General features: G+C 40.5%; 1 non-coding gene across 1 annotated transcript; it reads right to left on the reverse strand.

The window, feature by feature from the left end:
- Window positions 1-1,686: 1,686 nt before the first annotated feature.
- Window positions 1,687-1,840, reverse strand: LOC138489864 (5.8S ribosomal RNA). The gene has a single exon (XR_011274960.1). It is a non-coding gene; the product is annotated as a 5.8S ribosomal RNA (ribosomal RNA).
- Window positions 1,841-6,930: the final 5,090 nt, after the last annotated feature.

Here is a 6,930-nt window from a genome sequence, read left to right on the forward strand (position 1 = left end):
TCATGGCTAATAATTTGGAATAGAAAACTTCATTGAGAGATGCAAAGTTTGCACATCTAGAGACTTCACATGCCACATCACAATATATTTACCATTTTCTCCCTTTTAGTTGAAAAGAATGTCAGCATTCATCATCATCTAAAGACCAAGTGGAAGACTTATTATGATAAGGGAAAGGGTGTGAAAGTGGTAAGAATGACAAGCAGAAGTTCTGAGTATAAAGCACGGCGGATATGTGGATAGTGGTCTCATAGTATACAATGCATGTGAACGTGCTGTAATGACACTAAGTGTGAGTTAAGGGAGCCCGGTGGAATCTGGATCTGGCAACTAATCAAGATGGTTGGAAATCAAATGGACACACACGTGGGCAGGTTATGTCTTGTGCTGTTGTTGCTTTGGCTGGAAATGAGGAGAGGTCACATTTGGAAGCCATTTAGAGACCTATATACGTACCTCATATTAGTGGTGATGTTGGCAGAAATCTGGACATACTTGGAAAAAGCACTTGTACATTATGTGCAAAGTTCACAAACTTGTTATGAGATAAGATCACAGAGGGATAGTTGATCTATATTGGATGTGGAGACACATTGTGAAAGCTCTACATCTTGAGGGATCAGTAGCCAGTTAATCGGTTATATGGTGTCTAGCAAACTACCGTGTGGTGAATGACTACCTAACGTGCACTTAATCCCCAGGGTATGCAACGAAAGCATGTATATGGTGCTTTTAACTGATTTTACAATTTTACAATGTTGTCATTTCTCTTAAAGGCGTTGTATTTAATGATCTCTATTTTTTATACTGTTAAGCCATCATTGCCCACATTGTGCATACAATGTATATGATGTTTGCAATTTGTTTATTTAATGTGTACATTTAATATGTTTACCTTAAAAGCAAATTGGTAATAGTTGTGTGTTTAATAATCATTTTAAATGTACTTTCTAAAGGTTATTTTAGAATCAAATATAAACAAATCAAATAAATATATTTAAAATAAAACAGAGGGATAGTGTTACGTTTGGGTTTGCTGTGTTGTACTGTGGGATGGCAATGGGATGGAACCATTTTCTTAACCCTATTGCCACTATGAAGTCATATCATGTTTGGTGATATACTTTGTAAGTATAACTGCAAGACAATTCTACTGGTATCAGTTGGAAATTACTCCTGCAGGTGCCAGAAGTGTGGGATGCTTATTTGTTGTGAATTTAATTAACATACTAGTTGATCTATGTGGGAAGGCATATTGCAGACTTGCTAAGGCCCTCTCATGATGGTAAGGACTCCAGCTTTCACCTTGTCCTGTGGTATAGTTTGAGCGATGTATGAAATGTGATGCACCGTCCATGGCACCACCTAAGCAACTTGTCTCTTACTACTCGGCAGGCATTGCCCAGCTCTTATCCTAGAATGGAGGGTGCACAAAGGGAATATGGCGAGCCATAACAATTACACACTTACAAAACTATTCACCTTGGATATATACATCCGTCTATATGCTCCCTTCCTTCTTCACATCAACCTCATTGTAAACTAACAACAATTGTATTATTGTAGGCTTTTATTAAACTCATATTATTATACAATTACTTCGAAATTTACACATCCTAATATTCATACTCCGAAAAGACACAATGAGCATTGAAAATTATTATAAACAACTTTGTATCTTTATTGCGACCCTCAGACAGACGTAGTCCCAGGAGGATCCCGGGTCCACAATGTGCTTTCTAAGTGTCGATGATCAATGTGTCCTGCAATTCACACTAATTCTCACAGCTAGCTGCGTTCTTCATCGACACACGAGCCGAGTGATCCACCGCCACTTCGTATCTGTTAATATCCATTGTTGTGCCATATGCGGAATGCCAATCTATACATTTCGTATATAAACTCTCAGTGGGAAAGCCTCCAAATGACTTCAATGTTCATTATTTAGATTATTTGTTTTCTAATTGTCCTGGAATGATTGTCCCTGCTTCTCGGTCTAACCTGATATCTATGTTTCATTCCTTCATTTGGTTAGAGGAATGTCTTCCTAATGGCAATATGAAGAAATATGGTTACACCATCTTTATTCAAAGGTGTGGCTTCCGTAGAGCAAACCTTGATACACAGTGTTAAGTTTGAAACAAGATAGAGGGTATAGCAACATCAACTATTGATCTTAAAGAAGAAAAACAAATTTTCAGTACCTGATATTCTGACTAAACGCTTACTGGCATGTGACATGTGACATAGTGCCGCAGTCTTCTGTACGGTCCAATTATAAAGCAGGAAGTGTGTCCTCAATATGCACTTCTGCTGCTAGAGAAGAAATGAAAGAATTGTGTAACTATGTTTCTATATCTATTCTGGGATGCCTCTTCAAAGATTTTACACAAGCGGATATTAATTACGCAGAACTAACCCGGTTTTATACCTTGTTGTACTCCATTATTCAGTTCACTCTCTATCTAAATCATAACCTGGATGCATTTTTCTCCATATATACGGCATAGCTGTAAATACAAATGCCACGAGAAGTGCATCCTGCGGAGGTGGATTAATGAAAAAGTCGATACACACTAAATAGCCCTAATGTTTGAAGCTTGTTTTAAGAGCAGCTTAGTTCCATTTAGCCCAACTACATCTCTTAAGGAACAGAGTCCACTATACAACTTATAAATTGGAAACGGGGGATTGATGGATAAATAATAAAAAACAATTAATGTATAGCGTGCCATTAGCAAATGAATCTGGAAGCTGATATCTGCGGAGTGGTATAATTATTAAAACTGAAGCTTTATGAAGGCCATAGAGGTATCTGTGCTGTACAGGCTAAGGAACCATGCATCTGACATGCATGTTATTACAGTGCTCCTAAAAGCGTACCTGCGTAGTTAATGAAACACTACCAAATGTACTGTGTGTGCAGCCTCTTGGACACCGGCATTGTGTCTCTTGTGTTGTGTTTATTTAGTAACGAATGCAGGTGGCCTGAATATTGCCATCACGCCCTACAAATGATGTTATATGCACGTCCAGACTCAGGGCCATCTCATGTTTCATGATTTCATCGTTTCCTGAAAATAGGGACTCTTTTTACCATTACACATATGCATAGATATTATTATAGGGTTGCACTTCCTCTAACACCATGATGGAAGGAAACATATAAAATCTTTGACGTATGCTCGACTGTATTTATATAAATGCCAATACATTTTTTTTAAAATACAATGAAACATGTCAGGTTAGGCAGAACAGCTGGCACAATCATCTCTGGACTGATTAGAAAATTGAGATTATAAACAATGAATACTGATGTCCGGGGTATACATGCCTGCAGAGGCTTTCACACTAAGTGTATATACTCGAAACGGATGAATGGGTATTCCTCATATAGTATAAGAATGGGTATATGGAGATCTAATCAACTTCCGGGGCACCAGTGGTCCAGGGATGAATATCAGGTTCTAAACCATCAATCAACCCCACACCTCTAGTACACCGGGGGGTTTGGAACAGATTGGAATACAAGTACATTTTTAGACCTCCTTGTCCAGTTTTGGACAAAAGGGCAGGCTTATCTCCGCAAAGTCGTATGTCGTTGGTTAGTTGCAACACAGCGAAAATACAATTATTACCCAATGATAAAAAAGGACTGTCCAGTCAAGATTGTATAAAATATATACTTTATTATTACTACAACAGACAGTTCTAGCACACTAAAATTATGACCACCCTGTAAAGAAACACAGTGGACAGACAGTTTCACAAAGGAAAAGGGATGCACTCTAGATACTGACAGGAGGTTAGTTGGTAAAGTAATCAGTCTTACAGTTCAAGGTTATTCGGTTTCAGCACCAAGGGGGCAAAGTGACGTAACTGTCTCTACTGCAGCAGACTTCTTGTCTCTCCTAAATCAAATCCTACGTCCCTCTGAAAGGGATCTGCTCTGCAGGGACACCTGTGGTAACTGCTGGACCCAGACAGGCCATTCACTGTCTTTCATACAGAGAGGTGTGAACTAGCTTCAAGTTGAGTGAACTAGCTTGTTAGTCCCGCCTTTCCTGTTGTCTTTTCCGGCAGCCAAGCCCCTTCCGCTTGCTTCAAGTATCTCTCATTAGTATGCACAGCCACCAGCCGGAGGACAAAGGAAATGCTGGTCCATAGAGCTTTTGATATATACATTTATTTAAATTAGGCTGTATATGCTGGAGGAAGGTGTGCCTTCCCCCTCCTTGAGATGCTTTGATGTACCGGGGCTGTCACATTCCAGCTGAATATGACAGGGGAAGACGGCACCTGTAGGCTGTGTCTTCCCGGAATACATGTGACTATGCGTTTTGTGCGGGAAGCAGCTGGACTGTGTGCAGAGTGGCCTCACACAGTCCTCGGAGGATTATCTCCCATCATTCATTCTCAATATTAAAAAATCAAAAAGCCCAAGTAAGCGCACTTGTTGATGGTCAAATTCCTCACAAATGAGCTGGAGACGGGTGCAAATATCCAAGGGGAATACTGTTTTGGTGTTGTGGTTATTTATTTATTTATTTGTGTGTTTATTTATTTATTTATTCATATTTGAAGAGCACGCAACAGCCCAAAGGCATTGTGGTGCTTGTTACAGTGAGTGATTAGAGCTTAGTTACATATAAAGGCAGACAGTAAAATTTATTGTATAATTTGTAAAGAGTAGCTTAGGACATATAACAACATGTAGGCATACATATTGTACTCTTTGTGAGGAGCATATGTAAAACACAAGGAGATGGTGGGTATTGAGAAAGGTGGGTAGAAGGGAGGTGGTTAGTTAAAGAGAACCATTTTAAGGTTCTTTCGAAAGGCAGGGAGAGAAGTTTCTGCTCTGAGGGCAGTGGTGAGCGTATTCCACAGCTTGGGGGCTGGATATGGGAAGCCTATCCCTACTGCTTTGGCTTTGTTGATGCGTCGTACGGTGAGTTGGTTGGTGGTTGCTTAGATGCACCCACCACACACATCCTGAGTGCTTCTATGGAGAGTGGACAGTGGGCAGACATGTGTTATGAGGAATAGAGACTAAGGGCCCGATTCAAAGAAAAAGACCCTGCAAAGTAGTGTGCATGTAAAGAAACTTTTTGTGTACGTGTGCGCAAATGTTGTATTGCACGCTCCGTGTATTCAAAGAATTATAACCTAAAGTACCCTGAGGCGCACATTGAGCGTGATATGCCCACAACACGACCCCCCTGCAAACCAAAACAAGCACCCTATTCTGACCTTTACACATACATAATCACCACCATCAAGCACCCTGGTAATACTGCATGCTGTCACCCCACAAACAAGGCAGCTCCCCTGCAGGACTGCGTACCACCATAACTCAAAACTACACTCTGACAATCTGCGTTCCATTGACGTAATTCATGTCAGTGCCTGGATAATCTGTGCAAGAACCCCCATAATTGAAGGCTGCACCATGCTAATATGCGTATGATCACCCCAATCTTCAAGCGGCACCTCAACTACGTGTCGTCACCCTTAAAATGCAATGTAAACCTTACCTTTGCACTTACGATCCTATGCTTAGATTGCTCTGCACATCGAATCATGTGGTGGTGAGTCCACAAGTTTTGCATGTATGTTTTCCTGACATGAAATTGCTCATTGGATTCCATGAATTCAGTTAGGACTAAGCTTGACTGAATGTGTGATTTCACTGCGTGGCCTATCCCTCAACACGCCCACGTTATTCCTTGTTCTTCCTCATTCTGTGGGGAAAATGGGTAATATGCATTTTCCGCCCCCTATATCTTTCTTTTCGTATAGTGTCGTGCACAATGCTTGACTGCATGAAAAGTTATGATGGACCCTCCCGAAGTCCCGGAAATACATGCAGAGTTTGATCCATGAATCGCTGAAAGGAGTTGTGTCACTGAAGTTCAGTATGCAAAGAATTCTATGAATCAGTCCCTAAGTATTTCCACAGTCACATAAAGCCTCCCTGCATGCATCATCAGTATTCTCCAGTGAAGATGTGGCCTCCAAGGAACACTGCTTTAGCCTAATAACATTTTTAAGGTGCTGCAAACATCAGGATCCTGGCTCAGGCCTCAGCACAGGTGACATGGCTTCAACCCTTTGCCCAAAGGGTAAGGAAAACAACAAAAAAACAATAGTGTAAGTGGGTGGCAAACCATAGATTGGCACAAAGAATGAAAAGTTTAAAGGGTTTATGAGGAAAATATTGTGCATGCATCATCTCTCCGGATTGTCTGGAACTGTTATGCACAATTTAGGGGAGATGCAGGCATAATATAGCTTCTGGGTTCAACAGCAGGAAAGGATCTGCCGCTGAAATGCCATCATTCCTTGTAGTACATCTGCCTCACAAGAGCCGGGTTAAACAAAATTGCTAATGTTAATCAGCCTGGCCCTGTTGCATATTCAATGGCCTTCAAAATGTTTTAGGTAAGGACAAACGGAAACCACTTCAAATTACAATACAGCTAGCATTGCTGCCAGAAGCTCTTGCCCACCAGACTCAAAGACTGATGTAGTTTAACAAAAATGATCTGATTACTCTGAGGCACTAGGTAAGTCAGAAAGCGATTACACTTCTGACCTATTTCCAACAGGGAAAATGGAAAAGTTACATGTTTCTTTTGTCCGCAAATTCGAGTTAGAGATCCCTTGATATTCCCTACAACAGACTTTGATAATCTTGTGTTTGGTTAACTGCACCGGTTATGTGAGTTAATCACTCAAAAGCTTTGGACATGATTGAGATGGATGTTTTGCTAGAAGACAGTTTTTTTCCTAAATGTTGCATTCCTAAACATGCCTGTTGTGGTTTCAAGAATGTGTGTATATTACTTTATGTGTGGTTCCTGGGCTGAGGAGTTGAATCTTGTATTGAAACTGCATACACTGTCGCCATGAATTTATGTGGTCAGT

The sequence above is a fragment of the Ambystoma mexicanum genome, chromosome 9 (genome assembly GCF_040938575.1).
Source record: "Ambystoma mexicanum isolate Mex_15411 chromosome 9, UKY_AmexF1_1, whole genome shotgun sequence".
Taxonomy (NCBI): Eukaryota; Metazoa; Chordata; class Amphibia; order Caudata; family Ambystomatidae; genus Ambystoma; species Ambystoma mexicanum.